Below are 17,709 nucleotides of genomic sequence, written 5' to 3'. Positions count from 1 at the left end.
CCCAAAAAAAAGAATAGAAGGTAAGACATTTCTTGCATGCTTTCCCACAGTTTTTAGTAAGGCCCTATTAGTGAAGGTTGTTTTTAATATTAAAGTCATTGTAATGACAATAATTATAATTATTGATCTATTTTTATATTTTTAACTCTTTAAAAAATATAAGACTATACCCCTTCATTTTTTTTTTTGGTACCTGGGATCGAACTCAGAACCTTGTGCTTGCGAGGCAGGCACTGGAACCACTGAGCTAAATCCCCGGCCCTAACCCTTCATTTTTTATAAAGGAGATTTGGTAGCCAGAGAACATAATGTGTCTAAACTTGAAGTATGTACAGAGTTCTTGGAATATTGTTATACTTCCTCTCATTATACAAAAATAAGTGGAAAATCAAAGAAACATAGCTAATACTGATAATCATAAAGCTGATATATTAAAAATCTGTTAAGACTATGATAAAGCTGAGCATGGTGGTACACATCTATAATTGCAGCACTTGGTAGGCTAAAGCAAGAAAATTGAAAGATTGAGTCCTTCCTTGTGAGACCCTGTCTAAAAATAAAAAGGGGTATGTATGTAGCTCAGTGTGAAGGCCTCGAGTCCAATCGCCAGTACTGCCCTCCCCAGTAATAATATCATCATCATCAAAGACTAAGATAAAAATTACAGTTTTTTTGTTTTAGTCAGTTAATTGTTGGATTAAAGAATATTGATTATGTTCAGTGTGTGAATTTGACAAAATGTAGAAGTGTTGGAATTATATTGCTAACTGGTCAGGTGAAATCAGGGACATAAAGTGTCTCCTTTCTAACCACTGAATGACAATCTGTGATAAATTTCCAGGTTATGTTTATCTTTCATAAGTAAATTTTCATGAATGTATTATACTTCTGAAGTAAAGAATTTCCTGCAGTAATAAATAGTATTGTATCAGAAAATAATCTTTTAGGTCAAACTAATGGAGTTACCATTTTTTTCTGAAGACAAGAAGATAGAATATTGGCAGTTTCATGTGGTTTAATATAAAAATTTTCCCGAGATTAATTACATTTTTCATTTTAAAATTTTTTTGCTAGTACATATTTGCAATACATAATGATTACATTCCTCATTGGGAGTTGATACATGTACATAATGCTTCTTAATTCTTTTTTCATCCCCTTCCCTTTCCTTTTCTCCTTCCCTATCAATTTCTTGGTTCCCTTTCCATTTACGAAAGATCTAGCTACCTATTTTCTATTATCTATCTTTTATTTTGCTCTTTATTTGTATTTTGGGTTTCTCATATTAGAGAAACCACATGATATTTAGCCTTGTATGTCTTTATTTATTTCACTTAACATTTTGGTCTCCAGGTATGTCGTTTTCCTACAAATAACTCAAATTTATCCTACTTTGTGGCAGAGTAGTACTCCATTGTGTATAGATATCACTTTTTTTTTTTTTTGGTACCAGGGATCAAACTTGGGACCTTGCACTTGCAAGGCAGGTGCTGCAACCACTGAGCTAAATCCCCGGCCCTAGATATCACATTTTTAAAATCTGTTCATCTGTTGATGGCCGTATGGGCTGCTTCCAAGATTTATTATGAATTGTGCTGCTATAAACATGGATATACATGTATCACTTTAATATGATGTCTAACTCTTTTCAGAAGATATGTAGAAGGGGAATAGCTGGGTTGAATGGAATTTCTATTTTTAGCTGTCTGAGGAATCTTTATACTGAATTCCATAGTGGTTTTACCAGTTTACATTCTTACCAACATTGTAGAAATCACCTCTGCCCTGCGTGCCTCACCAGCATTTGTTATTATTTCATTTCTTTGCTTTCTTTTTTTTTTTTTTTTTGGTGCCAGGGATCAAACTCGGGTCCTTCTGCTTGCGAGGCAGGCGGTGGAACCATTGAGCTAAATCCCCGGCCCCATTATTTCATTTCTTTATGATGGACATTCTTGCTGGAGTAAAATGGAATCAAGGTGTTGTTTTAGTTTGCATTTCTCTAATGGCCAGTGATGTTGAGCATTTTCTCATGTGTTTAGTGACCTGTTGTACTTTTTCTTATGAGAAGTGTCTATTCATTTCAGTTGCCCCGTTTTTAATTGGGTCTTTTATTTGAGGTCTAATATTTTTGAGTTCTTTATAAAATTCTAGATATTAGTCCTCTGGTTGAGGAGTAGCTGACAAAATTTTTTTCCCGTTCTATAGGTTGTTTCCTTTGTTGTGCAGAAGCTTTTTAATTTGATACGATACCATTGGTTGATTCTTTGTATTATTTCTTGTATGATTGAGGTTCTGTTCAGAAAGTTCTTGCTTACACCTATGTCTTCAAGAGTTTTACCTATTTCATCTTTCAGGAGATTCTAACATTTAGATCTTTGATTCGTTTTTATTTTAGTTTAGCACATAATAAGAGATGTGGGTCTAGATTCAATCTTCAGCATGCAGCTAGCCAATTTTCCCAGGAACGTTTATTAACACATTCCCACCAGCTTAGACCACTGATGATAAATATACATAGCTTTCCCATTGGGCAGCTTGAACCACTGGTGGTTAGCTGTTTAACATCAGATGGTGGAATTCAAATCAGAGCCACCCAGCAAAAAATACAAATTACAGCCTCATCGTGAAGGTTTTAAAAAGGCTATTTTTCTTTCCTTCAGCATGTTTTTGGCCCCTTTGACAAAGATCAAATAGCTGAATGTATACTTTTCATTTCAATTTCATTAAAGATTTTGAGGAATATTGGTGTTAGATCTTCCCTGAAGTTCTTGTAGAGTTTACTGGTGAATCCATCAGGTCCTAGGCTTTTCTTGGTAGGTTTTTTTATTGCTACTTCAATTTCATTGCCTGTTATTGGATTATTCAGGATTTTTTTTGGTTTTAGTCTGGTAATTCTTATGTTTTTAGAAATCTATCCATTTCTTCTAAGTTCTCTAATTTATTGGAGTATGGATTTTTGAAGTAGTTATTAATAATCTGGATTTCAGTGGTATCCATTATGATTTCACCTTTTTCATTTCTAATTGCATTGATGTGGGTCTTCTTTTTACATTTTTGGTAAGATTGAATAAGGGTAGTCTATTTTGTTTATTCTTTTGAAGAACCACCTCTTGGTTCATTGATTCTTTGTATTGTTTTTGTAGTTTCAATTTTATTAATTTCTGCTCTGATTTTTTTTTTAATGTTTTTTTTTTTTGGGTACCAGGGATTGAACTCAGGTCCTTGCGCTTGTGCAACAGGCGGCGGCACCACTGAGTTAAATCCCCAGCCCTGCTCTGATTTTTATAATTTCCTTTCCTTGAGTAGCTTTAGATTTGGATTGTTCTTGTTTTTCTAGGACCTTACGGTACATCATTAGGTTATTTATTTGGACTTACTCTGCTTTTCTGATATGGGAATTCACTACTAAAAACTTTCCTCTTAGGCCTACTTTTATTGTCCCTAGGTTCTGATACATTTTACTGGCATTACTGTTTGATTCTAGAAACTGATTAATTTCTTCCTTGATTTCTTCTGTGACCCACTGACTATTCATGAGTGTATAGTTGAGTTTCTATGCATTTGGATAATTGGATAATTTCTGTGAGGTTTGGGGGTTTTTTTGCCATTGACTTCTAATTTTATTGTGCTATGATCTGATAATATGATAGTATGGTTTCAGTTTTTTGCATGTACTTAAGCAAGCTTCAGTATTCATTCTATTTTGGAGAAATTTTACTTGTTTTTAAGTATAATATTCTGTAAATATCTATTAAGTCTATGTTTGAAAACTTGGTTCAACTCTGATATTTCTTTGTTGATTTTTTTGACCAGTTGATCTATTTGTACCAGTGGGATATGGAGTTTCCCCACTGTAATTGTGTTGATGTTTATCTGATCTTTTATTTCCATTAATGTTTGTTTTATGAAGTTGGGTGCACCAGTGTTCAGTGTCATATGTTTATAATTGTTACCTCTTCCTGTTGAGTTGTTCCCTTAACTCATACATAATTACTTTCTTTGCCTCTTCTCATCAGATTTATCTTCAAGTTCATTTTGTCTAAAAATAGGATAGCTACTCCTGCTTGTTTTATGGCTTCCTGCAGTGTGAAATATTGTCTTCCATCTTTTGATTTTTTTTTTGTTTTTTTTTATATTGGGAATCGAACTCTGGACCTTGCACTTGAGAGACAGGTGGCGGAACCACTGAGTTAAATCCCTGGCCCTTCCATCCTTTGATTTTTAGTCTGTGAACTTCTTTTTGGAGTAAATGTTTTTCTTGTATACAGCACACCATTGGCTTTTGTTTCTTGATCCATTCTGCCGATCAGTGTTGTTTGAATGGGGAATTGAGTCCATTCACATTGAAAGTTACTACTGAAAGCTACTGACTTATTCCTGTCATAGTATTATTTTCCTGTTGCTGATTGCCTGCCTGCCTCCCTTTCTTTCTCCTTTTTCCCCCCTCTCCCCTCCTTTCTCCTCTCTCCCTCTTTTTGCTTAACTCTCACCTTGCCTGATATTCATTCTGTTCATTCTGTTAGACCCTTTGGCATTGTGGTCTCCTTTATCTCTTTCTAGGATTTCCTTGAGAAGTTTTTGGAGTGCTGGTTTGATGGCCATGAATTTCTTATGGTGTTCTTTGTCATGGAAAGAACTTCTCCATCAGTTTTGAAAGTTTTGTAAGATATATCAGCCTGAGTTAGAAGTTGCTTTCTTTTAGGACTTGAAACACTTCACTTCAACTCTCCTGCCTTTAAGGTTTGTATTGAGAAGTCTGCTGTAATTCTAGTGAATTTACTTTTACCAGTGATTTGTTGCTTTTCTGTAACAGCGTTTAATATTCTGTCTTTGTGTTGGACTTCTGGGATTTAGATTATAATGTGTCTGGAAAGGTTCTTATTTAATTGTGGCTATTTAGAATTCTGTATACCTTACTTTGCCCTTATTGGGAAAGTTTTCTGCTATTATTTCCATAAACAAGTTTTTTATGCCATTTGTGCTGTCTTCCGATTTTTCACTAATTCCCACTCATCTAGGAGCTGTTTGATACATTTTTAAGTTGTTTTTTATGTTATCTCTCATTAATTGGTCAGTGCCAATAGCCATCTTTTAGTTCTGACACTCTGTCCTCACATTGGTCACTTCTGCTGCCCATCCTCTGTATTTTTGAATTCATATTTTCTTTCCAGCATCTGCAGCCTTGGAATCCAGCAAGTTAGGATTTTTTCCACCCAGCTTTACAGCCTATGGGTTTGTGAGGTGCTCCCGCCTGCTGCAGAGGACCCTCTATCCATAACCCCCAGGTGATGGCAGCCATCCAAGCGATGGCATGTCCTTGCTCACATTGATAAATGGGGAAAGCATTACAACCATTGGTTTCTGCTGGATGTAGCCAACAGCGTCAAGCAGACTGCTGGAGTTAATGGCCATACTTTTAGATCCAACCACTTCTGAAAGCCACACTCATAGAGTCTGCCTTCTCACCATGCGGGCAGGGCCCTGTGTCCTTCCCAGCATGAGCTTGAACTTCTCAGGGGTTGTCTGTGTCTAGCCCTCCCCTCTCTGTGGCTGTCTCTTGTGGCTGTCTCTTGCCCAGTCACTGTGGTAGTGCAACACTGGAAACGCTGGAGTGCAGTTGTTCTTTAGTTCTTTGGTTCAGTCTTAATCAATGAACCCTTTCCCCAAATGGCACCTGATTGAAGTCTCTGTGGCAATGTGGCAGATGCTGCAGTAGATTTCTTCTCCAACTATGGCTTGCCGTAAAGGAATCATAAATAAAACCCTATACTGTTTTCATAGTTTACAATAGCCATGGGTTTTTCTTGGGCTAGTGCTGTTGGCCTGTCTGTTATTTCTCCCTGAAGCTGCCAGCTCTCCAGATCTTACATTCTCCCTTGGATGGTTACCCTTGTTCACAATCAGGTCTGTAGTTGGTTGGTGCGTCTGCTGCCTTGTGCTTACAGGAAACAAAATGCAGAGCCAGCTAGCTCAGAGTTGGTGGATGGATGCAAGCAAGGCACGAAATATGGGCACAGAGTTGGTGGGGGTAACTGCCGTGTGGCTTCCAAAGTGATGTCACAGCTCTCCACTGCACAGCCCTCCATGACATGTCCTGCCTGGATTCTTGACTATGAGTTTTTTATTTTTAATGGAAAGAATGGTATGTTGTATAGTTACTTTTCTAGGAGATGGTTCTTCATTTGTTTCCTTACAGAAGCAAAAAAAAGATACAATAACTTTGAGAGGAAAATGTGAAGTAATGTTCTTTTTGTGTAAATTTTACCTATAAGAATAATTCTTTCTGAAATATTATCTAAAGCTAATGTCCATTTTGGGCATTTCTACATTCTTGATTCTTTCCAAGTCTTTCCATAGATAACCACTGTTTGGAGATTTGTTGTCGGTCTTTTCAGTATTTTCTATCCTTTCATAGATAAACATATACATACATATATACATATATATACATATGAGTATATATAAGAAATATGTAGTATTGTATAGGGTTTTTTAAATAAATATTATATTTACATAAATTAGCAATATTTTTTTTCTCTTTTAGTAACCTATTTGGAGTTAGTACATGCAAATCTGTATTTTTCGTTTGCAGTTTCTGCATTGCATTTTATACTACAACTATACTATGGTTTTATTGCAGTAAAGAAAGGAGTAACTGTGTGTGTCTTTTTATGGACCCACGTGAGAATTTCTTTAGAGTAGATAAAGACAAGTGGAATTGCTGAGTCATATAGTATATGCATTTACAATATGTTTTATTATGGAAAATTTCAAACATATGGCATAGTAGAATAGATACAAACAGGGGCTGGGGATTTAGCTCAGTGGTTCTGCCTCCTGCCTTGTAGTCCCGAGTTCGATCCCCAGTACCAAAAAAAACAAAAACAAAAACGAAAAAAGAGAGTAGAATAGAATACAAACTACTTGCCTTCAACAGTTATCAGTCTGTAGCCAATTTTGTTTGTATTCGAATTTCTACCCACTTTCTGCCCTCTCATATTTTGAAACAAAGCCAGACATTATATCATTTGATCTAGAAATACTTCATTATGGATCTGGAAAAGATAGGGTCTTCTCTTTCTTTTTGAAAATGCATGATCAAAATACTGTTATTACACTTAGCATTAACAGTAATTAATAACATTAAATAGTGTTCGAATTTTCAATTGTTTTTATGTCAAAAGCATTTTTGTTTTATGTGTTTACTGCTTTGTCTGAATTGGGATTGCAATAAGGTTCACGTTGTAATTGACTTATAGGCCTTTTACCTCAAGTCTCTGTGTTTTTCTTTTTCTTTTTTAAATTTTTGCAGTGTGTTGAGTGAAGAGCCATTTATTGGTCTTGATGATTTTTACATGCTGTGACCCTTTCTTACTGTATCCCTATAGCATTGTTCAGCATGTTTTCTGTTCTTTATATTTTCTGTAAATTTTCATATGGCTATAGACCTTGAAGAGGTTCAGGTGTGATACTTTTCCCCCTGTCAAAACTACTTTATAGATAGTGCTTAGGTCATCTGTGAAGAAGCACATGGCGATGTATGTATATTTGATTTGGAAGATACTGCTCCATTGTCTTTCAGGGCTGGTTTTTCAGCCTTTACCATTATCATTAGACTAGAAGTTCATATTATAAACTCTTTAAAAATCTGACTAGTAGAAAATATCTTTTGTTTTTAATATTACTTCCCCTAATTCTGAGTGAGGTTATTTTTCCTATTTTTTTATTTTTTATTTTTTAGGGTCATTCATATTTTTTCCATAAGAATTGCTTAGACATTATTTTAAAATACCCAGATTTATCAATCTTTTTTCTTTATATCTACACGTACATTTTAGTTTATACTTTTAGTTAATTTGAGAAGGGTTTCTTTGCTCAGATGCATAAAAATACTTACACTTTGAAAAAAATTGTTGTTAAACAACACACAACAAAATCTACCATGTTAGTCATTTGAACCGTATAGTAGTGTTAAGAGCATGCAGGCTGGTTATGGTGGTGTAGGCCTGTAATCCTAGAACCCTAAGAGGGTAGGACAGGAGGATCCCCAGTTGGAGTCCAACCTGACCAATTTAGCAATTTAGCGAAACTGTCTCAAAGAATAAAAATAGGCTTGGGATGTAGCTCAGTGTGAAGGCCCTGAGTTTAATTCCTAGGACCAGAAAAAAAATGCATAGTTATGCAATAAGTCTTTAGAACTTTTTCATCTTGCAAAACTGAAACTCTTGTTACAAAAACTTCCTCCTCCTCTCCCCACATACTTTTTTGGTCTGGTAATTTGAGATTTAATTGTCACATTGGAGAATTTAATCCATCTGATCTTTCTTTTTCTTTTTGATGGTGTGGAAAATAAATCTTGTTTTCTTTTATGCAAATAGCTTGCCAGTTATCACAGCCTCACTTGATGGGACAGGCTTGTAGACTGAGGCCCCTATTCACAGGTGTGTATTTGAACAGTCTTTGCCCTGTTCTTTCATCTACTTTTGTATCATACACCATCACCACCTATTACTGATTATGTAGCAGGAAATAATATTCATATTTGACAATACAAAAAACTTACTTTGTTCTTTTCCAAAACAGTTTGTGTTCTTTATACTTAAATGTGTATGTATATACATATCTTTTTTCTGTATTTCTTATCATCTTCATAAGAAGCATTTCTGTTAGGATGCTATTTGAATTTATATATTAGTTTGAGGATAATTATATCATTATTATATATATTGTTCATTTCTCTGTTCACAGTTTATATCTCTGTTGTATTTGTTATTACCTGTTTTCCTCACCTCCCCTAACCTAGAAGTACAGGGATCTGTCTTTTATTTCTTGACATAATTTTGAGCATACACACTAATTTCAATAGTATTCCACCTGATTTTCTTTTTTAGGTATAGATGTTACATGCAAATAACTTTTAGAGGGTCTTTTCCTTTTTTAGAATTAATATGCTTTATTTTGTTTTTCTTGACATATTGTGTTGGCTAGGGTTTCTGTGTTCACTGGTGCAAGCGAATTCGATTATATTTTCACTAAGTTTAATGTTTACTGTGTGTTTGATTTTTTTTTTTTTTTTTTTTTTTTTGGTACCAGGGATTGAATTTAGGACCTTGCAGGCATGGCATCACTGAGCTAAATCCCCAGCTCCAGTGTTTGATAGTTTTTAGCAAAATAAAGAAGTTCTTTTTTGTTTGACTTGCTAAGAGTTTTTATTTTTGAATTTTGAATTTTATCAGTGTGAAAAGCCATGTCTGTTGTCTCTAACAGAGTTTTCACCACTTTATGTTTGATAGCACCAAGAGGTGGGAAAGTTGAACAGATAGTGTTTGCTGAGAAATGAAAGCTGACAAAGGCTTTTAGTACTCTTACACGAATGGAGAGAACTTGAGACTTCAGAGTTACCATGGTACCTGGAGCTGGAGAGACCAAGTTCCTCAAGAGAAAATCGTCACACAGAAGTGAGCCCCAAATTCTGTACCATGTTTCCTGTAGAAGCTATCAACAGGTTAGTAAGCAGCACAAGCCAGTAAGCAGAAAAGTTGAGCAGAAAGTGCCTGCTAAAAGACTGAGAACCAAGCAGAATTTTTAAGTCTTGTGGCGCTGGACGTTAGAGGAGCCTTGAAAAACACCATAGCCTTTTAGTACAAATTTCTGACCAGCTAAATGTTAGTGAGAAGGGTGAGCCAAATGTAGAGCAGGTCTCAAGGAGAATGAAAATGAGCTTCAAACTGGTTTATTAATCTTTGATTGGATTGCCTCCTACAACCACCCAGAAACTTATAGTATCATTCATATCCTCTCCGATTTGTATGACTCAGTATCTTAAATGCTGTCCTCAGATTCCAGGCATGGAAACAGTCAGAAACGAGACGGGGGGAGGGAGAGAGGGAAAAGAACAAGTGATCAGGAGTGGAGGTCATTGAAAAACATTGTGCCCCTTCCTTCATCCCTCCTTTGTTCCTGATGAGAAATGTGCTGTAGTGTTCTTCCCTATAGGTAAAACATGGTTACATTTTCTGTCTTTAGTTTTCTGAAGCTTAACTCTAACGTGGCTGAATCTACAGTTTCGTGTTTTGCCCAGTTGGGGAAGTTATCAGCCTTTGTTTCTTAGAGTACTTTCTCCAGTCCTGGCCTATTTCTTCTCCTTTTGGTACTTGATAACATGAAAGATAGCTGTTTTATTATAGTCACACAGGTCCTGGGCTCTGTTTATTTGTTTTAGTTTATTATCTGTGTTCAAATTGGGGAGTCCCTATTGTTGTCCTCCAAGTCAAGAAGTTTTTCCTTTGTCCCTTCTAATCTACTGTTTTATCTACTAAATCTTCTATTTTAGCTATTATACTTTCAGTTCTGAAATATTCATTGTTTCTTTATATCTTTTCTTGCTTTGCTATATCTGTATGTGGTATATATCTTTTTTTGTGAGCCTTTTAAGTTTTTTTTTTTGGTTTCAAGTATGTGTGTAATTGCTCCTTGAGTCATTTTTGTCATGGACATTTAAAAAAAAATATTTCAGATAGTTTTAGCGTCTCTATCATCTTGGCATTGGCTTCTATGTATTGTCTTTTTCATTCAGTTTGAGATATTAGCTGTTCTTGGTGTGGTGAGTGAGTTTTATTCGATACCTGGACATTTTGGGTTTTATGTTGTGAGATTCTGTTTAAATCTCCTGACTTAGCTGGTTTCCTCTGCAACTGCTCCAGCATAGAAAAGAGGAGAGGGTTGAACTTCATTACTGCCCCATGGATAGAAGTCAATGCTCCCTGCCTTGCCTCTCTTGACACTTAACTTGGGATTTGATTCTTCATTATTGCTGGTCAGAGATGAGAGTTCTGGCCTCCACAGTCTTCCCTGGCCAGGAGGGGCCAGAGTGCCTCATTATTGTTCTTCACATGGCCTCCACAGGAAAGTGGAGGTCTCTTTACTGTAAGGTGATGAGAGGCCTTCTGATACCAATCTACAGCAGAGAAAGGAAGGGACACCTTGTTACTGCCATGTGGTCTTCACTGACAGCCAAGGGAAGTGAGGTCTCATTATCAGGTGGCAGGGACTGACCCCAGCCCCATCTTTCTGTCTTTTCTGACACCACTGTGGTACCAAGCATTGGGTGCCCTTTTGCAGTCTGAGGGGGACAACTCAAGCTAGGCTTCCCTGTGACCTTTGCTGGTGAGGGTGGGGACCACAGTTTTGTTTTTTTGTGACATTTGGTGAAGTATAACAGCTTTTTGTATAAGATTATCTCTTTCCTGATCCTTTTATTTGGTTTGGGATTTTGTTTGTTTTTGGTAGGGAGGTGTCTGGCCTTGGCTACCATCTTCTTAAGCTCCACGTCTAGGATATATATGGTAAGGTACAAAAGAAAACTAACAGAATTTACTACTGGTCACTTTCCTTGGATCCTGAGATCTACGTACCCCAGTCTGCTTTATCTCTACCTTCAGTCTCTTTATGTGTCTTATATATAATGTCCAGGGCTTTCAGTTTTACTTAAAGGGGAGCATAGGGAAGAGTACATCTGTCTCACTTTCTCAGAAGTAGAAGTCATCAAGTACTTTTAATTTTTTTTTTTTTTTTTTTGGTACCGGGGATTGAACTCGGGTCCTTGCGTTTGCACAGCAGGCGGTGAAACCACTGAGCTACATCCCCGGCCCACAATAGTGGGGTTTTTTGTTTTTGTTTTTTGTTTTGGTACTGGGGATTGAACTCGGGTCCCAGCACTTTTGGGGCAGGTGGCAGAACCACTGAGCTAAATCCCGGCCCTCAAGTACTTTTAATTTTTAATTTCTTTGTTTGCGGTATAATTATAATTAAAATCCCTTGGGCCAGGGATTTAGCTCAATGCTTCCACCATCTGCCTTGCAAGCGCAAGGTCCCGAGTTCCATCCCCGGTACCAGAAAAAAATAAACCCCTATATCCTAGTTGCATTTGCTTGATTGGGCAGAATTTTGTCACTGTGACTCATTTTTAGGCTTTAAATTTTTTTTTAAAGAAAGTGTAGCTCATCTCTAGAAATGAAAGTTTGTTTCAGAATTAATCTTTTACTCTTAAGAATTATTTTGTAGAAAATGATAATTTTTATATCCCATTTTATTAAAAATATATATATAAAGTTTAGTTTTTGTTTGCTTTAGAAGCAAACAAAAGCTTCAGTGCAGTTTATATATTAATTACACTTTTTTGCAGTGCTGGGGATCAAGTTAGTTATACATATCTTAATGAGTTAAGAATAGTGCTTAAAATATATCAAACTTATTTATTGCCTTCACCCTATTTTCTGAATTAGGTTGCATTAGTTTCATGTGACTGATCCAAATCCAACCGAGTGTCATATTTTTTTCCTAATTTTAGGTCCCCTTTACAACTAGATCAGAGAATGAATTAATCTCCTAAGAATCACTACAGTATTCTGAGGAGTTTAGAAACAAACGGGGTAAGTTTCATAGCATCTTAAAATACTACCTGGATTTGCATAGTGAAATCCTGATTTGGACCTGAATTGTGCCAGAGAGCAAGGTGGATACTGGAAAGAACATCTTCACTTTTGTTTTGCTCTATCCCTGCAGTGGTTTTCAATTTTCTTTTGGGTCAGGGATTCTTTGAGGGTGTTCTCAAAGCTATAGATGTATTCAGAAACATCCACATAGGGTCAGCCATAGATCTAGACCTTTGAAATCCTCTAGAGTTCACAGATCCTGGGTCAACCCTTTGCTTTGCAATTTTTAAGTCATTTTTACAGGTTTTGTTACTTTTTAAACTATCACAACTCTGTGAATTAGTGGCTGGTGTTTATATTTACAATGAAGAAACTGTTGCCCACAATGGCATGTCACTTGTCTAGTAATGCAGCTTTCTGTGAAGCCAGAATTGAAGATTTTCCCAAGTTGTAATAATTTCCTTAGAGGATATTAAGATCTTTAAGGGTGCTGGGCATGGTGCCACATGCCTGTAATCCCAGCACTTGGGAGGCTGAGGCAGGAGGATCACCATGAATTTGAGACTAGCCTGGGCTAATAGTGAGTTCAAAGTCAGCCTGGACTACGTATTGAGACCTTGTCAGAAAAAAAACAAAACAAAAACCCAAGATTTTAAAAGTTTTTGTTACTAATGTCAGATTCCTCCCTAATATGGTAGTTTCAGCTTTTCCCCACTGTCAGCAAGTGAGCATGCCTATTTCACTACATTATCATATTGAGTGTTCCCCTATCCAGCATTTACTAAATTGATATGTACATATTGGTATTTTACTTTAATTTGTTGTCATTAGGATCTTCTATCCACTTACCCATTGGAGACTTACCAATTTTTATATCATTATTTATGAATTTTTAATGTACTAAAATATTAACTATATCATGTTGTTTGCAAATGTATTGACCTTTTCTGTTTGCCTTTTCATTTTGTATCAATTTCTATGTATAGAAGTTTTAAAATGTTTATTTGCATCCATTTCCTTTAATTTTTGTTCCGTTGTTTTGTGTAAAAATATAAAAACATTGCACATGTTCCAGTGAATGCACACATATATATTCACAGATAGTTTGTTTTGTTTTGTTTTGTTTGGTACTGGGCATCGAACTTGGAACCTTGCACTTGCGAGGCAGGTGACAAAACCGCTGAGCTAAATCCCCAGCCCCACAGATAGCTTTTAGTGTGTGTGTGTGTGTGTGTGTGTGTGTGTGTGTATGTATTGAAAATCTAAAAGACTAAAAAAGGTATGTTAGTTAAGTTGAAGTCCTTTTGATAATAGGAGAAATAATATAACTCCCAACCTACTAGATGTTAAATACATCGAGTTTGTGTTCCCCAAAATCAAAAAATGAATTCAAGAAACAACACAAATTAAGAGTAGGCAAAATTTATTGAGAGAGGTAGCTCCTGAGAGACAGGAGGGGCTCTGAAGGTGCAGACCCCACTTCACAGAGGAAGTTTTACAGAGCAGAATCACAAAGTACGCACAAAATCACAAAATAGGTACAATGTGGGTCAAAACTATGATCAACCAATAAGATTACAAGTATAGCCACTTAGGTAATATTGATACAATGGGGAAGCAGGTCACATAGAAATTGTACATGGAGAGAACAAACACCTTTTTAGGAAGGGATGGATTAGTAGGTCCTGGTCACCCACCTGGGTGACTGTTATCTATGGAGACTTTAGTGAACCAGGTGATATCAATTATAGTATAATCTTTATTGCTTATCCTTCAGGAAAGCATGTAGGCTTGGTCATTTGATCTTTATCCTGAGGCCTGGCCTTTGACATATGCGCCTGCAACCACAGTTGTAATGTGTTCTCATCCTTTCCACGGCCTCCCTCAAGGGCCTAGCCCTGTCTGACGGCCTAGAATATTTCTACCTAACATAGCTGTCCATAATACTTTGAATTCTTTTTTGTAACAAGTTTATTGGCTGTTCATGTTTCATCTTTGAATTTTACCCCCACCCTGCTGGCAGCACTGGGGATCAAACCCAGGGACACTCTAGCACTGAGCTACATTCCCAGCTGTATTGATTAATTGATCAGTTGATCCATTGGTCAGTTGATTAACTGATTGATTGAGACAGGGTCTCACTAAGTTGCCTAGCCTGGACTTGAACTTGTGATGCCCCTGCCTCATCTTCCCAAGCAGCTGGAATTACAGTTCTGTGACACTGTAGTCACTTGAATATTTTTTAAGTCTTAAATCTTTCATAATTTTTACAAATGATATTATATAGAAATCTTTTTCACCTAAAATAAGTAATTATTTCTGATGGCACTTATTTAGTGTTTCTTGTTTTACACACAGATTTCAAGTCTCTTGCTATTTATTAACTTTTATTTTGAGGATTCCTTAAGCTATACAAAAGAGAGTATAATGAATCCTTATGTGTATTCATTACTCAGAATTGATGACTGTCACCATTAGATCTCTCTGTATACCAAAGAAGCTTTTCATGATATCTTAACAAATATCTTTTATTTTTTATTCATAGGACATTAACACAGTTAATAAAGTTACATATTTAATGTCTTTTCTTTAGATTACAAGGTCTATTAAAGCATCAGTTTTGTCTATTTTCTTTATTGTGATATATTCAATGTCCTAGACAGTGCCTAAAACATGATAGGTTATCATGTATCAAATGACTAAATTATTTAATAACTCAAAAGATTGCTAATGAATTTGAAAAGAGGAACAAGAAGAAGCATAAAAGAACTAAAACTAGGTAGAAAGGAGAGAAGGAAACTATAGTTCTAAGGCATAATCGGATTATCCAATGTTATCCATATTTTTACTCCATATCTTAACTCCCTAGGCTTGTTTGTTGTTGTTTTTGCCTTCCAGACCCATCATACCTATCAGCTATGATCCACTAGAGGAACAGATTTAATATTAAATACCTATATATATTACACACGCAAATTTACAAACTTCTGGTACCAAAATCAGTGTCATTTATGGTTCATTAGAAGAAGATTTAAATATGTGAGATTTACCAGGTAGGCTTACAGTGGACGTCTGCAGAGTCAGAGGTGGAAGAGTGCAAAGGGGCCGGCCATCTGTGTGCTGGAGAGCTGGAGAGTCCAGTCAAAGTCTGAAGACCTAGAGTTCCTTGCAGGTCCCATGCGAGCCCGCATCAGGAAGCCAAAGGGTCTGCACTGGAAGTCAGGTGATGGACATCCAAAGGCATGGTGGAGACTGGAGCTCCTTCAAAGAAGCAGAAGCCAGGCTTCCTTCTCCTTTCCATTTTTTATTCCATCCAGGCTAAGCCTGGGGTGAGTCTTCTCTCTTCATTAAGCCCATCATCCAGGTACACCCAGAACTTGCTAAAACAAGCAGCTAGGCTTTTCTTATTCAAGTTGATACCACAGTTAACTATCACAGTACCCAAATCCCTTAAATATACTCTAAATTAATTCAGTATACTCTAAATTAATAAATTAACCTAGTTGATAAAGGGCAGCAACCTGACCTTAAGATGAAGGGACAGATGCAAAGAGTTCAAAGGATCTTTTTTTAGGCAGAACATCTTAGATCATCATCTTCAGGTACTTCAAGGACCAAATCCCCAGTCATAGTACCCACACTCTGTTTTCTCTCTGAGTGTGTAGTTCTTCAGCACTGTCTAATAAATCTGCCTGTGCCTCCCATGGGTATGTCCTGAAATTCTTTTTCAGTGACAAGAATCAAGGAACCTACTCAGGGTGAAGTGCAGTCCTCATCTCCCCTTTGGAGGATCTTCTTGGACCTCATCTAGTGTAGTGACTGAATATTTGATGATAACCTTTTATAGAACAAACTGTTGAGAAAAATAACTTGGCCAGTTTTCTGTTAAAACCGTAGGCAAGATCTTAGGCTTAGATTCATATGCTTCCTACTAAGCAACCTTGTGCTTTTCATTTTTTTTTTCAAGTAAGTGTCTATGTTGGAAAGCAAATTCTTTGATCTCCTGACAAGAATATTAGTCAAGTTCATAAGATATTGTCCATTTTAAGTGACTAAATTGGCTTTTGAGACTCAATCCTGGATGAGATAAAGAGACCTGCAAGCCTCAAGATCAAGCACCTGATGGCTTGTAGAGAAATCATAATCCCGAAACCCTTGCCTAGCTGTCATCCTGTCTTGTTCCTATAGCTCCATTTGATGAAATTCAAGAAATCTGTGTTTCTCCTCAAATTGTGATTCCCTCCTAATTTTTTGTACTGTTTTGAAGCAGTAACCATGGTTACTAGTAGAAGCTCCTTGGGGGCTTCAAAAACATCAGTCAGTTTCACAGTTTAAAACAGAGTTAATCTAGATAAAAGCATAAGAATAAACCTTATGAGTCTTTTCCTTTTTCCTTTATAACTATGTTCTTTCATGAGGGAGCACTTTGCATAAAGTACTGCACAAAGTACTTTTGTTCCCACTAAAGTAGACATTTTCATTTAAATTAGTAGTAAGCCAGCATTTGGCTCTTTTTTTTAGAATCTGGAAAAGGGTGGTAAAGATGTCTCTGCCATCTTTTTTCTTATCTCTGTTCCTTACCATCTTTCCCTGGGTAACATGAGTACTGACATTTAAGGCTCAGAATAGGTAAGGTGGGAAGTTGTGGCTTTGGGTTAATGGGGGAAGAAAGAAATGAAGTGGCACTGAAAGCTTGATACAGTGGTATCTGGAGTATGTTCACCAGAATCAAGAGGAGTCAAGGATTAGCTCTTGTAGAAAGACTGGAACAAGTAATTTCTAGAAGTGAGGCTTTATTGCAAGCATTGCCTTGATGGTGCCATTGTTGACAGGGAAAGGAAATGTATGTTTATAACATATTAGTATTATTGAAAACCTGCAAAGGTACTTTCTCTTGTTTCGTCCTCCTGCCCTCCTTTCCTCCCTTCCTGCCTTCCTTCCCCAGGATTGGAGATTGAACCCAGGGCTTTCACATGGAGCTACATTCCTAGTCCCCCACCCCCACCAGCCTTTATATTTTGTTTTTAAACAGGATCTCTGTAAGTTTCTAAATTGCCCAGCTTGGGCTTGAACTTGCGGCCCTCCTGCCTCAGCCTCCCAGAGTGCTGAGATCACAAGGCATGCATCACTATGCCTGGCTCTCAGGATCTCTCTCTCTCTCTCTCTCTCTTTAATTATGATCTTTCTTAGGCTATTCTTTCTCAGTATTCTGAGAAATTTAAGATGAATGATTTTTTTTTCTAATAGTTTTCTATTCAGAAACTGTGCCTCCTTT

The 17,709-nt window shown here is 36.7% G+C and overlaps 1 protein-coding gene across 15 annotated transcripts in view; it reads left to right on the top strand.

The window, feature by feature from the left end:
- Positions 1 to 17,709, top strand: part of Ncoa1 (nuclear receptor coactivator 1) — a 265,108-nt gene that overhangs the window by 88,551 nt on the left and 158,848 nt on the right. For 3 of the 15 annotated variants that reach the window (XM_087216228.1, XM_087216225.1, XM_087216229.1), the window contains exon 3: positions 12,350 to 12,431. The exons of 10 other annotated variants lie outside the window; for them this stretch is intronic. The gene's annotated coding sequence lies outside the window, so the exon portion shown is untranslated. Of the gene's footprint in view, positions 1 to 8,378; positions 8,442 to 9,293; positions 9,506 to 12,349; positions 12,432 to 17,709 lie in introns of all 15 variants that reach the window. 2 more of the 15 variants (XM_087216226.1, XM_087216227.1) reach the window with 2 other exon arrangements.

This window comes from Heterocephalus glaber, unplaced genomic scaffold, assembly GCF_053883595.1.
Source record: "Heterocephalus glaber isolate CG9 unplaced genomic scaffold, H.glaber_assembly_v1.0 deba00001457, whole genome shotgun sequence".
Lineage (NCBI taxonomy): Eukaryota > Metazoa > Chordata > Mammalia > Rodentia > Bathyergidae > Heterocephalus > Heterocephalus glaber.
Note: the sequence above shows the minus strand (reverse complement) of the source record. Positions and strands in the feature narration are given on the sequence as shown.